Source organism: Balearica regulorum, chromosome 3, assembly GCF_011004875.1.
Source record: "Balearica regulorum gibbericeps isolate bBalReg1 chromosome 3, bBalReg1.pri, whole genome shotgun sequence".
NCBI lineage: Eukaryota > Metazoa > Chordata > Aves > Gruiformes > Gruidae > Balearica > Balearica regulorum.
In genome coordinates, this window is record NC_046186.1 from 34855571 (window position 1) to 34873285 (window position 17715).

Genomic DNA, 17715 nt, shown 5'->3' on the forward strand with positions numbered 1-17715 from the left:
AATCTTTGGCATTTATAAATATGCAATCCATGACTGAAAACATTTATATACATGTTTAGCTTTGTGACTAACCCAGTAACTATACTGTACATGTATATGTTACATACTTGTACCGAATGTCAGATCTTTAAATACATTTTTCACTCCTACACGGCAGATTTGGGCATAAGCTACTGAGCCTCCAAAATCTGTTCAGGGGACAAAGATAGCTGCAAAATACAAACACAACCCAGTTCTTTAAATCAGGAGATTAAAACTGTATTTTGGTGAATGATTATGGACTTAAATAAAAAAATATGAAAATTCTGGAGATATTTTGTAACTTAACTGGCAAGGAGGTGTAGATGAGAACAAATATTGTTCCTCACTGCAGCAACTTTTTCTCTCTCTAAATAATGTAGCTGTAGATTTGCATGCACAAACACATCTCGTATTTCTCATACACATAGGACGAGTACGTACAGAAGCACACTTCTCCTTGAAGGGCCTTTGTTTTTTTACCTTTTTTCTCTGAACAACTATTAGTAGTGTTCCTTAATCAAGTTGTTTTAAAGATAATATGACTTCTAAAGTATTCGAAAGAAGTACAAGTAAATTAATCACCTTCCCTACAAAACCTCTTATCAACAGAATTGTATTTGGTGGGTGTGCTTAAAGTATTACCATTTAATTTCTCTGCTTTCAACATTTAGTGATGTCCAACCCTTCTGCCGAGGGAAACTCTCCCACCTGCCCGTCACAGGTAAGGGACAGGATCTGTGCTGCCCGAGCGCTGCTGGCAGTGGTGCTCAGCCCCATGGCTCCCCTCCAGCAACCTCAGCTGTAACAGCCCACTAGTCTTGTGGCTCCTGAGATGGAGGGTTGGGATGTCAAAGCAAATCTAATGGTACACTGCCCTGGTTTTAAAAACTGTCCAGGGGAGCAGGAATGGGTGAGAATCAAGAGTGGCCTATGCAAGCTGATTTTCAGCCCAAAGGGAGATTTTCAAGAAATGTAGTTATCAATAGACTGGTTCAGCATTTTTGTCATGGATTCCTTTTTTAGCTCTGGAGCTCCTTGTGTCTTCTCACAAGTATGAATAGGATAGATGGTTTCCTGTTGGCATTGGTGTCTCTTTCTATTTGGAAAGCATTTTCCTGTGTTACTGATGGAGCAGAAGTTGGCATATTTTTTCAGATGTTTACCAGTGTGGCTGTCAGCTTATCCGATGCCAGGAATGATGGCAAAATATCTGTCTCTGGAGAAGGAACTGTTTGTTCGTTTAGCCTTCCTCTTTTTACTGTGTACTCCCACAGAAATAAAACAAATGGTTTGCAGTGATACTTCTTAGATAATTGACCCCTGGAGATCTGCCACACAAGCCAGTGAAATACACTAGACTGCCTCAGTGTAAAATGTTTGAAAGACCTTTTAAGCCAATATTATTACATAATTGAATCGAAATACAGCAGAGATGTGGTTAAAATTTTGTGTTATTCTTTCCACTTCCATGTGCAGACTTCTAGTGCAGAGCACTTCAGAACAATAACCCTCCATGAAATTTGTTATATTAAATTTAGACACTAGAGAACATACTTTACCTAATTATGAAAGGTTTGAAATATTTCAAAATCTGAAGCTAATAAACACTTGCTTCATATCATTTAATTGAAGATCTCTCTTCCTAGCCCATCCACTTGCTATGAGGTCCTGTCATAAAATCCAATTGTTTCATAGAAAATTTTACTGGCAAATTATTTTTTCTAATATTATGGGATGAACAGAGCAATAACAATTCAACAGAAAGCAGGTTTTCTGAAAATTAGTTATTAAACTATGTTGCCACCATCTGTGGAATGATAGTCTTTTCCCTATATACTGTAATTTTACATATCTGCAAGACTATACAGATAAACAAGACAAATCAATATTGTGTGTTTTTAAAGACTTTGTATTTTTAGATCAAAATGTCAAACACAAGATTTAAACACTGGTCATTTGCCAAATGGTTGAAACCACACAGACGGCAATTCTTTCTTATGATTAACAGAGGTCTTGCTTGCAAGCATGGAATTTATGGTTTCTGATAATCTGATATTTTCATTTGTATAAGGCATAATAGACAAAATGTATATACACCTGAATGATTAATGGAGGCAGAGAAAAATAGGGAGATAAAGGCAAGAGCCACAACATTGTGAAACAAAATGTGGAAGAAAGTATCTGGTATAATCTGAGGTTCCTATCAGTGACACAGACCCTTTCATAAACTTCTAAATTATGTCAGCCTGTAAAAATGGATTGCTTCATTTTCTAGGTAAGTCAGTGATATGTGAGTTCACTGCACACAATGCCTTTATAATAGCCGTTAATCTTCATGGAAAAAAATACCCTATGTGCTCTGGAATGCACTGCATCCATTCTCCTCTGAAACCTCATCTTTGTTCCTAGTAATTACCATCTGTTTCTAATTTCTGATGTTCTGTGTCGGTGGCAAAGACCATTCAAGCTTCTGTACACAGTATGAGCTAAGATAGTTAATATATTTTCATATAGGAAGGCCGTATTTCTAAAAGCAATAAATAAAATTTAGCTTGTAAAGCAGAATATAACATACTTCTGCTGATGCCAGTTTAAACAAAAGTAGGAACTGGATACCATTTACAGATCTTGCTGTAAGCAGCCCATACATTCTTCTTGCATGTATGCCAAGATTACAAAAAGTCTTTCTAGAACCAAACTTTATTCTAAGAACAAAAGAAAACAAAAATCCCTGCATCATACAGTAAAGGAGTCAAGCTATATTTCAATCCTGCAAGAAAATATTGGACACTCATTGTGAAAACTCCAAGATTTGCGCTTTCTGATCTTTGGCCTTCAAATCAAACTGGGGACTCTCAGAATCTGTATTTTAACATAAATCAAATGGCTAAGGGATCACACTGGAACAGTTCTGAGATAGAGGCTTCTCTCTTCCTTGGCTTTGATTTAAACACTTGCAAAGCTTGAAAACTTTAAAGATTTTTCAAAAGGATAGTATAGCTTGACCAGCAGGTGGCTTCTATCCCAGGTTTCTTTGGCCTGCTTGAAGGTTTACTTGGTTTGTTTGTTTTAACCCCAAATGGTATAGAAAATCTACATTATGTGTCCTTCTAAACTACATGCCATCCACTTAAAAGTAACAACTTCTCTACTGACTGACATATTGGGTCAAGGTTTGAGGAAAACATAACCCCCCAAAGAGCTGCTTGCCTCACTGCAGATTCCAGGAGACATTCTAATTGTTAAATAAAACATTTCAAGAATATGAACACGGTGGTTTTGGGGGAGTATGTGAGAGGACTCCTTTGAATACAGCTGGCCAATACTTCAAAAAAACCCAACAAAGAACAGTTCCTCTATCCAATGAGCCAAGACTCTGCATCAGTCTGGCATGTCAGGTAGTTTTGGGGCCTGATCCGAAACCAAATGAAATAAATGGAAACAATCCAATGGTGGATTTCCCAGTTGGCTCAGTTGAGCCTGTCTAGTCCAGGTATCTCATGACATCTACAATCTCTACTTCACACACACACACAAACTAGAAAAGAAGGAAAAAATAAAAGAGAACAATGTCATAGCCTCCAGTTGACAAGATTTTACTCGTTCTTACAAGTATATTCATTTTATACAGGCCTAGAATGCAACAGGTGCCCCATTTTGATGTGCTGATGGACCCTGGCTCTGCCCTGAATGCACCTCTACCTCCCATGAAGAAAAGAGCTCCAGGGCCTTCTGCAGGATCCTCTCCTCTGGCAGCACTTTCCAGTTTTCAGGAGCACTGGAATATTGCTCTTTGGATCAGGGCAACAATGAGTAGGATGGATAATATGCATGGGTAGGGAGATAACAGGAATTTGCCAGCCCACATATTTCACTTATTCATCCCAGCTTGACAATGAGAATATTTTCTTAACCTGATGCCAAAGTATCAGCTTATCTTGGGTTTTTTTGAATTGGGATCTATATAATATATCTTTGGAGAAATACAACTGTTGATAAAAAGAGCTGTTTGTTTTGTCCTTTTAATTACTAACCATGAATACAGGAAGAGATAAATAATGTGGAAAGGGAAGGGATATCTAAGTTAAAGAACAATGTTGGCACAAGAACGATCATGCATAAACTAGCCAGGAACTTGGTTTGGAACCTATAGTAATTCAAATAATCAAAGCAATGCTATTCTGTAATTACTTTCCTGGGGCTGTAGTATGGATTAGAAATCTAACCAATGTTAAGACAAATTTATGAACAGCATTAACTGAAGTGGTTTATGAAGTAGCAGGGCATTTGAATCAATGACACAAGAAGTACTTTCCAGTGCTGGATCATAAGATCATAAATTAAACTACTGCTGCTCTACTTCTCTCCTTCAAGTAGCAGCATGGAGCAAGAAATTAATTTCATGTCTCTATAGTCAATTCTGTTATCCAATACATTTTGAGATTGAGTTATTCTGGATAATGGTAGTGGAACATGCTGGCCAGGCCAGATGAAGGCTGAATCTGGCAGAAGCTTCTGCATTGAGCTTCCTGCATCCATATCCCAAGCAAATAAATTCTGACAGACCAGAGCTGAGCCCTGGAGCTCCTGGCTGCCATTGATGGGCTCCTGAATATTCTGTGTTGCAAGGAAGCTTAGTGTGGGCAAAACACTTCCTAAAGGTGTGGAATCAGTGCACTGCCACACTCAAAAAAGCTGGGAAGCTTCGTGCAGAGACCTAGGCAGCTCTGCAGGACTGAGCTTCTTAGCTCTGGCTTAACACCAGTCATGCCAGACCCTGCTACCTCACTAAACCAGGCACACCAGCTGTGCCTGTGTTTCGCTCTTCCTACTCTGCATTGCAGAAGCTGCTTTTGGCCTGAAGCAGAGGTGGACCTGACCTAGCTGTGTGCAGCCCCCTGGCTATAACAAATCCTCTCAAAGCACAGTCAGTTGTAAAAACGGAGCACAGACCTCAGTGTGGTCCTTCAGGCGCTAGAAGATATCTGTGTCCTTTGCAGACTTTTCTGGTGTCCAGTGAGTAGTGTTGGAAGTAGACTGTTTCATTGCCTACAGATAATGATATGATTCCTACAGTTGTGATATACTGATGATACAGGATACATAAATACATTACGCACCATGCTGCACACAAAATTTTAAAGCTGATAGACATACAACTTTGAAGGAACGTCTTACATTTGCCTCTTACTGGTCCTGCCAAGTGGCACAGTCTTTGTTTCTCTGCTCCAAATTGTTATTTTATTTTCATCCTCTTCCACCCTTAACCAACTTGCCTCATTAAGTACACAGAATGGATGGGTGCAAAGACGGGTGGTGCATAACCTGCATGCACAAACATCCAGTATTTTTCTTCATTCTTGTGGAAAGACTGGTGGATAGAGGCTTCTCCCTTGATTTTTGTTTTATTGATGTAAACCAGTATTTTTCTCTATCTGTTTTTCAGCAGCAGCTGAAGTATTTTGTCTGATATTTTCTAAAACTATTCAGCCAAAAGAAGACACCTGTTACACAAAATTTCACATATATGGTTTACATTTGCAACATTATAAATACCTATCAGAACATGGGATGTGCCAGAAAATCTGACACTCCTCCCATGTGCTTCATCCTCTAGCTGCTCTCTCGGTTTAATTCCAGTTACTGTTGATCAAAACTTCAAGAGAATTTCTTTCTCTCGGGAAACCCTTTTACTGTTTTTAAAGGTCTTCTCTATAAAGTAGAAAGAAAACTTAATTTTAAAAATATTTCCCTGGAAATAACTTTTTCTTTCCCATAGCCAGTTCGTCTTCATGGATGAAGGCACCTGGAAGCCTTGAGAGCCCTGGCCCTAGGACTAGAAGATAGACGCTAGAAGCCCAGGAATTCCCAGCCCTTCCATACAGCAGAATTGCTTGTGAAATATGAATTCTGGAAATTCAGAGTTCCTGAACATGATCTGACAAAAGAAATAGTTTTACTGGCAGAAATCCTAGCTGGCCCTATTTTTACTGGCAATTCAAGGCACTGGTCTGAACTGTCCAAGACAGCAGGTGACTGGAGATCATCTCTCTGGTCAAGACCCACAAAGCTGGCTGTTCACGAGATTCAAACTGAAGAGCAGATCTGTATTTCTCTCCCTGGGAAAGCAGGTGCTTAAAAGGTAGTTGACTGGAAATACTAGGCAAAGAGAGTAGCTGGACACACTCCTCCCTGGATCTGGGCATCCTCTTCTGAAGACATGAATGCTAACTTTGGCAAACAGCCTCTCAGTCCTAGCTCACAAACCTAATTTCTCTCTGAGTCTCGAGGGATTCAGCCTCAGAGCTCCTACTTCCCAGAGGAGTACCTCTAGGCTCTACTCAGAACTGCAGAGCAGGGACAGCCTCCAAGGACTGTCTGACATGAAAGGAATAAACCACTGGGTGAGCAAGGAACGAGGTTGTCCTGCTCAATGAAAGGAAGGACAATGGTGGCTGTAACTCTCCACTGCTACTGACCAGCATCGGTCTCTTGCCACCCCATCATTTGATGCAATCACTTCCAGCTGGGGCAGGTCAGAAAACCCACCAAGGCTGACTAATGTCTGATACAATCTAACGGCTGGGGCTATTCTCACACAGGTAAGCTTTAGCTGAATCAAGTCCCAAAAGCTGACTTCAGCACTATAATACAACAATATTTACAAAAGATGCCTTTGTTTTTTCATCTGGCTAGGATGTGAGTGCTACATCTGTGAAATGAAATTACTAGATCAAAGGACTAATCAAGGTAGGTTTCACTGTTAGCTAAATAATAGGTTGGTGAAGCTAAAAGTCTCTAAACAAACCTGACAGATTTTTATACATTTCCACAAGGAGGAATTTTATCATGTGTGCCTAACTGGCTTCATCTTTGGTAACTCATGAAAAATGATAGGTGGTTAACAGTTGGTGCCAGAATCAACATTCTTTCTTTTCCTAGAAGCTGAAGATTTAAAGATTTTCCCATCAGAAGGATTTATGCAAGGATTTATGGATCCTGAAAAAATTGGCCTAATCTGTATTATTCCTCTGTCTTTCGGAAATTTTATTTTTAACTAACTTTTTTTTTTAATATAAAAATAGTGAGCACTTCTTCATGAAGTCCATGAGACCACATTGTAAGCTTATCTTTTCCTTTTATTTAACACTTTTTGCAGTAGTAATAATACTTTGATCACCAATGAAACCTAATTGCGCTAAATCCACACATTCAGAGCTCATTTGTTACTCAAATTAGTTTCCTTTCTCTGGCAGCCGTTTCTGCTTTCCGTCACCTTAACAATAATGACCTGGAGAGCATGACTCTTGATCTATTCTGGTGCAAATGACATCAGAATTATGTCTTGATCTATTTATTTGTAAAAGAATTAAGTTTTCTTATCTCTTCTGAAACATTCGAAAGGGAGATAAACACTGTAAAAATCTAACAAATGGTGGCAGTAAGAAAATGTGAACCCACGACAGCACTGCTTTGTCATGCAAAGATTAACTGTGGTCAGAATTTTAGCAAAATTAGTATCACTAATAAAAAGAGAGGAATTGAAGATAGAATAGGAAAAATGTTTGACAAATACTCATCCAACTAGAATGTTGTCAAATCAGCTGGCCCTGCTATAATTCACCTGAGGACACTTACAAAACTCACTGAAATAATTTCCAAGGTACTAGTGATTGTTTTTGAGAACACACAAGGGAATGGTGAAGTTCTGAGAGCCTGAAGGATGGCAAATACAGAGCCTATCTTTAGAAGTGGGAAAAAGAGTGAGTCGTGGATTTGTGGAGGAATCATTTTAACTTCAGTTCCTGGAAAAGTACTGGAACAATAATCAACTAAACTATTTGTAAGCATTTGGAAGATAACAGGGAGGTAAGTAAGAGCCAACATGTATTTGTTGAGACTAAACCTCTACAAACTAGCTGCACTTCTACTTATGACAGAGTAGGAAGCCTTCTGGACAGAAGAGACTCAATAGATGCCAGATATCTCTTGACTTTAGTCAGAATTTTGACAGTTTCTCACATAACATTCTCATAAGCAATTTTAAGATATATTGTCTTAGCAAACTATAGTAAGATTAGTACAAGACTAAAGTGTAACAGTAATTAGAATTTCTACTTGTCTTTAGAGTGATTGTAGGTGTTTGGATAGAGAGTGATACTATTCTTTTTATGGACAACACCAAGCTGGGATGGCCCTCAAGCACACTAGAAGGCAGTAGTGTGATCAACAGTGATCAACAGCTTAGGTAGCAATTCTTCAGGAAAAGTTCAGAGGGTTATAATACATCACAAACTCTGCATGAAACAACAATGTCACGTGGCTGGGGAAAAGCAAATATTCTAAGATGTATAAACAGAAATTTAATCTATAAGGTATGTCTACTCAATAGGATAAGACAACAGCAGGAGCACAATGTTATGCTTTTGAGGTCTTTATTCAAGGGATATATAGATCATTTGGAAAAAGTACAATGAAGAAGAACGATCAGAGGTCTAGAAAGTATGATCTATGGAAAAAAATATGCCAAAAGAATTTGGAGTGTTTAGACTGGAGAAGGGGTGGTTGGAGGAGGTGACAACACTCTTTAAATATGTAGAAGGTAATAAATAGAACAAATTGTTCTGTCTTTAGCAGGCTGAGATGTTGTAGCTGAGAACCAAGTGACGAAACCCTGTCAGTGAGCAGAGCAAGGACTGGAACAGGCTGTCTGAGGACACTATGGACTCTCTGAAGACCAGCATTAGACAATCATCTGCAAAGAATGGCTTGGATATAGACAGCCATCTTGTGTAGAAGGATTCACTGACTTTGTGAGGTTTCTTCCACTCTGTTTTCCATGGGATATGATAAATATAATATAACAATAAAACACTGTGATTTGGCCCTTTAAATTCAGTATGTGGACAGTTCTTCTGAAATAGGAGATTTTTATAGTATTATATTGCTAAAGAGACCACATTTCAGGCAAGAAAAATGGGGCAGTTGAAAACATCCAAAATGTCTCCAGTACCTGCTGTGTTACACTTACAAAGAAAACAAAATGTTCCCAAACTAAAGAGTACAGCACGTACTTTGGATGTGACTTTCAATGAGAAGTTATGTACCATATACTTAGTGATAGTTTCTTATAAACTTCTGGGGTTTTATTAACGATCAGCAATAATTTGACTGTGGTGTTGAGGTAATGCCCTGTAGCAAGGATTCATCACCTCAAGATCATAAACCACCCTAAATTATGAGAAGCAATATTAATGGCAAGCCTCTGACTCAATTTTTCACTCAATTTTTTAAAATACATTTTTATAGTTACCTCAGTACACAACACAATTGTTAATGATGAATAAATCTTTTATTGCCTTTGTAAGGTTTCACTGAAGTTTATAATGCAACATAACTCATCAGTGCAAGGGGGTCAGTGCCTTGGTAGCAGAGGGGGTGCTGGCATCTGTGTCCATGAAGCCTCTGAGCTGGTGGCACCTGAGCCCTCTGGCAGCACTGGGAGGCAGTGGTGGGAGACTCTCTGCTGCAGGACAAAGGCCCCTGTCTGCCCACCTAGCTTGCTGCCTAGGGAGGTTCACTGCATGCCAGGAGCTTGGATCAGGGATGTTTTGGAGAGGCTGATGAGGCTTGTCCAGCCCTGGGACTGCTGTCCCCTGCTGCTTTTCCACAAGGGCAACAATGATATTGTCAGGGGCAACCTGGAGCATATCAAATGTGACTGCATGGCTCTAGATGTGATAGTCAAGATTAAGGGGGGCCCAGGTGGTGTCTTCAGATGAGAATGGAGGATTTGAGGAGGACTGGATGGATCCTGCAAGTAAACAGCTGGTTTCACTGCTCATTTTAACAACAAGGAGTCAGCTTTTACAACCATGGGAACTCCTTTGAGGACCAAGGACTGCCTGGAAGAGATGCAATCCATCTGACTAAGTGAAGCAACAGGCTGATCACCTTGGTGAGGACAGGTGATTAGGAGTGACGGGGGAAGGAGAGGATGATCAGCAATGAAGTGAGGAATTGGTGAGCTTCTTGGCAAGCAAAGGCTGTGGGTTGATATGAACACGGCAGGGCACAAGAAATCCAGGAGGTTTCTGGAGTGCATTGAAGACAGCTTCCCGACACAGGTGATCAAGGAATCACCGTAGGTATATGCTCTGCTGGACATACTTGCAAACAAGGGAGAACTGCTTGGGGATGTGAAGGCTGGAGGCAGCGTTGGCTGCGGTGAGCATGAGACGCTGGAGTTCAGGATACTGAGAGGAGAGAACAGGACAAAAAGCAGGGTCACTGTCCTGAACTTCATGAGAGCAGACTTCAACCTGTTCAGACACCTGCTTGGAAAAATCCTATGGGAATTAGTCCTGGAAAGAAGAGGAGTCCTGGAGAGCTGATTGATATTCAAGGATTACCTTCTTCAAGCTCAAAAAACTTCCATCCCTATGTACTGGAAGTTAAGCAAAGGCAGCAGGTTGCCTGTCTGGCTGAGCAAGATGTTCCTGATAAAAATCAAACACAAAAAGGAAGAGGTGGAAGCAGGGGCAGAAAGGAATACAGAGACACTGTTCAAGTGTGCAGGGAGAGAGCTAGAAAAGCCAAAGTCCACCTGGAATTGAGTACAGTGAGGGATGTAAAGGGCAACGAGAAGAGCTTCTACACGTACATCAGCCACAAAAGGAAGATCAGGTAAATTTGAATGGGGCAGGAGAACTTGTGACAAGGGATCTGGAAAAGTCCAAGGTATTAAATGTCTTGGCTTCAATCTTCACTGGTAAGACAGGCCTTCAGGAACCCCAGAGCCCTGAGACCACAGGGAAAGTCTGGAGCAATGGAGACTTATCCTCAGTGGAGGAAAATCATATTAGAAACACGTGAACTGAACATACACATGTCCATGGGATCTGATGGTGTGTGACCATGAGTACTGAGGGAGTTAGCTGATGCCACTGCGAGGCCCCTCTTGATTATCTTTGAAGGGTCATGGCCTTCAGGGAAGGTTCCCAAGGATTGGTAGAAAGCAAATGTCACCCCTACCTTCAAGTTCTTGCCCAGAGAAGTTGTAGATGCCCCATCCGTGGAAGTGTTCAAGGCCGGGTTGGATGAGGCTTTGGGCAACGTGGTCTAGTGGAAGATGTCCCTGGCCATGGCAGGGGGGTTGGAACTAGATGATCTTTAAAACCCCTTCCAAACCATTCTATGATTCTATAATTCTACCCAGCTGGAAAGCAGCTTCACAGAAAAAGACCTGGAGGTCCTGGTGCACATCAGCTTGAACATGAGCCAGCAATGTGCCCTGCCCAGCAGTGTCCTGAGCTGCATTAGGAGGACTGTAACCAGCAGGTTGAGGAAGGTGATCCTTAATGTCTGCTCAGTGTTGGTGAGACCCATCTGTACTGCTGCGTCCAGTTCTGGGCTCCCCGGTGCAATGTGGAGTCCAGCAAAGGGCCACTAAGATGATTAAGGAACTGGAGCATCTCTCCTATGAGGAAAGGCTGAGACAGCTGGCACTGTTCAGCCTGAAGAAGAGATGATTAAAGGGGGCTCTTATCATTGTGTATAAATAGCTGAAGGGAAGGTGTACAGAAGATGGAGCTGGGCTCTTTTCAGTGGTAGTGATAGGAGGCAGTGGGCACAAACTGAAACACAAGAGGTTCCTCCTGAACATCAGGAAAAACTTTGTTTTGTTTTGTGTTTTTTTTTTCTGGTGACTAAGCACTGGCACAGGGTGGCTGTGGGGACTCTATCATGGAGATATTCAAAACCTGACTGGACATGGTCCTGACTAAGTTGCTCAAATTGCCTCTGCTCTGAGCAGAGTGGTTGAGCTACTCAATATCCTGAGGTCCCTTCCAGCCTTACTGGGAGAAGGATTCAGTAGCTTCAAGTTCCAAGTTCATTACCAGCAGCTTTCTCATTTGCATGTGAACATACTAAGGTTTGAAAAAAATAATTTTATACTTGATTAAACTGATCTTTTATCTTGGCCCTTGCTTTTTTTTTCTCTCAGAAATAAGGCATACACTCCCATCATATTTGTTCAAAAAGGTAATATAAGAGCATAAGTTTAGAGCTCTTTTAGAAGTATGTATAGCATTAGACACAGTCATTCAGCTCTGAAGAGACTTATTTCTGATCTGTGTCTACTAATTTGTGACAAATGTGTTAAAATATCAAAATCTGTGAAGTATTACTTCACAACAGGGTGATACTGAGTTTTAACTGTGTGTGAGAATGTTCCCTTTGGATGTCTCCATGGAAAATTTTTATCCTGAAAATTCCTTTCTTTTAGTATATAAGTAAAATTCTCACTCCGTAACTCAGCTAGTCCATGGTACTCATATTCAGTAGGAAATGCAGTTTATTTTGTTATGACACATGAAATTTTCCTTCTCTCTCTGTTTAAAAAGCTGGCATCCCAATCCAGAACACAGTAACCATTTAGAGATTTCCTATACCACTGGTATTAAATCAGTTTTCAGCAACAAGTAGTAAGTCAAGTTTCTTTAAGAAGAGTCTCTAAAAAGGTTCATAAAGACAGTGTTTTATTCTGTTGAGAAAAAGTATAAAAGAAAAACAGCATAAAAATATAACAGAAAAGTGTAACAGAAGATGAAAGCTAGAATCTAAAGAGAGCAGCTCAGGCAAGAGTAGCGTGCTAATTTGACAGGGGAGGGTTACTGACAACCAAAACAAGTTTCTTAGTGGCAGGAAGGATTTGCTATCATGAACACCTCTAGATCGAGACTGAGTGGCTTTCTAAGATAGGCTGCAGATATGATGAAGAAGTCTGTAGGTGGATAGATTAGCAGTTTAATGTGCTGGAGAGGTTGTATTTTATGCACATTTGCCTTTAGGCTCAATCTCAAGAATGAATCAGTTTTTCTCCTGGTGCAGGGCATACAAGATCACCCCAACTGCAACGCAAATGCAAGATCCTCCAGCAGTTAACTCTATACATGTGTGGTACAGATGTAAGACCACTGTCTGGCAATAATTTCATTACCAGAAAAGATATTTGTCAGCACATGGTCCAGGAACCATCACAGACCACAGTAAATCAAAACCTCTTCATTTTCTCTTTGTGTTTAGGAGCACCCAGTAAGTAAAATGCTGTAATGTATTTGGCCCTGGAACAAAACACTATGTGCTGGGCTCTCTGAAAGTCTTCAGAGACAGATTTCCTGAAGGAGAAGGGGTATGACATTTTCCTGGTTTTCTTTGACAATTAATATCTTTGTGATGATCCAGAATGCAATGCAAGATCTTTAATTTATTTCTCATGGAGCCTTGTAGGGATCTCTGTTCATCAGCAGCAGTAGATTGTGTTATGTCATCAGTAAGTCATTGTTCTACTACTTATTGTGTTCAGTTTGGTAAATATGACTCACTGAGTCATCAGTGACAACTCAGGATTTATGAGCAGTGCTTCTTATGAGATAAGACATTTTCTGTGCCATCACAGCAGTGTTATTTTAATCTCATGGGTGATTGTAAATAGCTTTGTTTAAGTCACCTCATTATTTCCCCATCATTTGCAAAGCAGATTTTCTGAGGGCTTTCAAGTCTGACTTCTAGTGAGAGTATAACTGATAATGACTTTAAAAGTTTTTGTTTCCTTTCTTGAATTTGAAGTCATTCCTCCACAAGCAAAGTCAACAAAGCACTTTCCACTGATCTTTCTTATGTGATATCAGCAAATGATTTAACAAACCTCTTTGGAACCAGATTATGCAGAATAGATGTTTTTGTGAACACTTCTTTTTGTCATTTCTCTTAGTCATATTCAGTATCCCTGTAATGACTCTTTAGAAAACAGTTACTGAAGATATGTGTGATTGGAATATGGAAAAGCATGTAAACTTTTCCAGGAATCTCTCTACTTCGGGTACTGGTGTTTGAAGTACTGCTATTCGTGTTAGTCTCTACTTTGTCGTTTACTCAAATGAATACATTCTTCAGTTAATTTGCACTATGTTATTCACCAAGTATGTAAGATCCAGTCTTACTAGAACAATATTTTCCTTTTTTATTTTCTTGCCATAGTTTGAGAATGGTTTATTATGCTCCTCTGCTGATCCAGAGCCATCGTCCAAGTTGTGGCATCATTTCCATCCGCTAATGTGTCTGCCATTTTCCTGTGGAACATTTCTGGTTCATCTGAGATACCACAAGAAATGTCGTTGTTATCCAATAATATATCACATTTACTCATTAGTGATGTGAAAATATGTAAACATAAAAAAATTGGAAATACAATGTTTCCAAAAGAAGAAGGGTCAGAATATGACACCAGCTGAACAGAAGATAATGAGCTGAGTCACATAATGAAGCATAACTTTCTCCCTAGTGGGTGTAAAATGTGTATATGCTATATGAGTCCCTGGTTGATTAACTGAAGTACTAGCTTCCCCCGGTCCCTTAGAAGCATCATGATATCTGATATGTGGCAAAGGCAGACCACAACTTCTGCACAAATACAGATATCACTCGGCAAGGGCTGAAAGAGTCTCACAGGAAGTTTGATGCATGTTTAAATAGGAGAGCAGTCACCAAGTGCAGAGGACCCAACAGATATATTTATAGATATATTTATTGAAGAAGATGTGAAAGCAATTAGCAAGGAATCTCCTTGAGATGCAATGTACTAAGACCATATGTGGCATTGACACTAGGAACACTTACTGTGTAGTCAGGGTATTTAAGAATTAGGCAACTTAATCTTTGTATCAAAATCAGAATCTCAATCTGGACCTCTATTATTCAAAATCTTGTCCCTACGCTGCAACAGCTACATAAACATTGGGGTTTTTTTCTCAGTTTCTACTGTGTTCAGTACTAAAACCAGATCCTCATCTACTGAAGCTGCTTTGAAATGAATGACCACAACTTCACTAAATTACAAGTGAGAATCTGGTTGGTAACATTTAAGCAGAATAAAGCAGTTATCACATTTTTCACACACACATGCCTGACAGTACATAAATTCCCTTTCCTTGCTTTTTATTTCTAAAGACATAAATAGAATTAGAACAGTTTTTACAGTTCTCCTTCTTAATTAACTAGCAGTATTTGTCATTATCTGCCACCGAAGTTAGTTATGGCTTGACTGGTGAGCTTGTCAGTGACTGGCATCTTTAATGTCTAGACAGCCATACCTGTCCTCACCAGTACTGTTATCATGCAGGTGCACTGGTAAGATTTCTGGGGATGTTTCCTGTATCGATATGTTGAACCACTCTGGTACTTTCCCAGTGGACAGTGGGAGGAGTTGTTTTATCTGGAAATTCTGGGAAAATGCTAGAGATATAGCATTTGCTTAATTTAATGCATGCACATTAAAACGGGGAACTATTACCAGTCTTACTCAGCTTGGCCATTTAGCCTGATCTGAGGGATCATTTGATCGAGAGATTTCCTTGTGCAGCAAAAGTAAGGCTGAGGAGTAGCACTAGAGCAAGAGCGCAGGCTACTTCTGCCGTGGAGGCATAACCAAGAGAATAGAAGCCTGTAAAATGATTGTAGTTATTTAGACTTCTTTTAATATACAAACTCTTCACAAACTGTATTCCAGCCCAGAAAACACATCATGTGATTTTTTAAGCTCTCTTGAATTCCTTCGGGCTACAATAGCCACATATATTTACAAGTAGTATAGCCGGGAGGTTCCTTTCGACCTTTGCCTACCATTGGGATGTCACTTTGACAGCAGTTTGTTAGTCAGGCTGAGGCTATCAAAATCACATCATTGAAGCTTGTGGTGCTGGTTTTCTTTCTCTAGTCTTTGAAGCTGAACTACAGATATATAGCTGGCTGGATGCACACACATAGTACAAGCCAAAAAATAAAAAAAATGCAGTTTCAACAGTCTGAAGTAATTATACAGTTATCTAGGGAATGAGAAGGTAAACTCCAGCCAGTAATAACTAATTGACCTTAATTCATTAACCACTGCATAGAATAGTGCATGCACAATCCCTGTAGTTACTTTTCTCTGTCTCCTAGATGCAGAAATCCAGACAGCCACAAAATCAGTGAAATGCTTAGGAATGTGTCTGTTTGCATCACTCCTGGCTGCCTAAGCCTGAAAGGACAATCTTGTATCTAGCCCATGAGGATCAGAGCAAGAAGGTAAGCGAAGGAAATGCTTGGCAATGATTTCAAAGTGACAACACTTTGGGAAATATTATGTCTGGATAAGTAGGTTATCTTCAAGAAGGAATCCACAGATGCCAATTTTGCTGCTGACCTGCTGGGTAGTTTTCAGGAGGTCCTTTCAGTTCTCTGTGATGTATTTGCACCATCTGTACATGGAGATTAAAATGTCTCTCCAGAGTGCTTTAAGATTGATGAGAGCTGTAAAGATGATTTTCACAGTACTTACCCACAATAGATACATTGCAAACAAAGAAAGATGCCTCAAGCCTCCAATGATGCCGTACTAATCAAGGGTCTATTCCAGGCATGACTCATTCTATGAATTTATAAAATTACAGACAGCTGAATGTATTGACCCTGTGAAAATAGCTACTTTTTTTTTTTTTTTTTTCTCTTATGGTATCATTGCTTGAGATTTCTTCAGTAACATAAAGTTATAAAAATATATAAAACCTCCTAGCAATTTGTCTCAACAAAACCTGCCAGCGAGGGCTAAGATCACTGTTTATAGCAGCCTCTTCATTTCAAATTATGACCAGAACATGCTATTGATATATCATCAAAAGACAAATGTACACAACTTAGGAGATGAATATGTTTTAATAGCATGGTACATACCATGGGTTACTAGGCAGATGCTTGGTGGGTATCAACTTGTAAGCAACATTTCACACTTGAGAAATATTTTGATGCTGTTTAAAAGCGTTCCTTTAAAAGAAAGAAACTTTATTTAAGTTTCACAGAAAAAAAAAATTAAATTGTTAATACCAGAGCGATGGCCCAGAAACAATAAGGTACTTAAACATGGTACTGAGGGCCAGCCATAGATTTATGCTAAGCACTAAGAGAAACCCTTATCCATTAATGTCAGCCATTGTGCTCACAGACTAGATCACTGAGCAGGAGAGCAGCTGTAAAGTTTTCCTGTTTATGCACAGCTGCATCCAGCCTCTCTGGATAACCACTCTGATTTATAAAGGGTAGTTCTTCACTATTAATTTAGTGCTAGGTTGTGTTATTCTAGCCAGTTTGCTTTTTCATTTCTACTGGTGTACTGGTGCAGAAGTGACACAATGCACTTAAAATACCAGCAGTAATGGGGTAACTGAACAGCTTTTGCTTTAGACTAATAAAACCAAGCAGCATTTAGGATGTCCCTGGATAAATGAATACAGAGTATTATTATAAAGTGGTCATTCATTATAAGAGAAGACTAACTCAATGACCTAGCAAGTCCCATCCTGTTCAAGGTTACTGTGAGACAAGAATCAAGGCCAAAAATTTTACCAAATAGGTAAAATGAGTGTACTTCTTAAAATGGTTCTCAAAATTCTCAAAATATGTCTCAAAAACAGCATTTCACATATCCTTGTTCCATCATTAATTCCAAACAAAATGAATATTTATGACATTTAAGTCTTGCCAATTACAGTTCATGCATGAAACCCTGGCCTATTTGTCTGTGATTTCAATAGGGATAGGGTTTCACCCCATATTCCTGACATGCTGTAACTCAATCCAAGGTACACTACAAAGTTG

The 17715-nt window shown here is 39.6% G+C and overlaps 2 long non-coding RNA genes across 2 annotated transcripts in view; both read left to right on the forward strand.

Moving 5' to 3' along the window:
• The window catches only part of LOC142600945 (uncharacterized), a 316564-nt gene that overhangs the window by 193557 nt on the left and 105292 nt on the right, over positions 1–17715 (forward strand). The gene's annotated exons all lie outside the window — the stretch shown is intronic.
• LOC142600947 (uncharacterized) overlaps positions 1–17715 on the forward strand; it is a 59213-nt gene that overhangs the window by 27937 nt on the left and 13561 nt on the right. The window contains exons 4-8 of the long non-coding RNA XR_012834449.1: positions 5801–6623; positions 8710–8834; positions 13111–13216; positions 14065–14200; positions 16024–16149. This is a non-coding gene — a long non-coding RNA (uncharacterized LOC142600947). The remainder of the gene's footprint in view (positions 1–5800; positions 6624–8709; positions 8835–13110; positions 13217–14064; positions 14201–16023; positions 16150–17715) is intronic.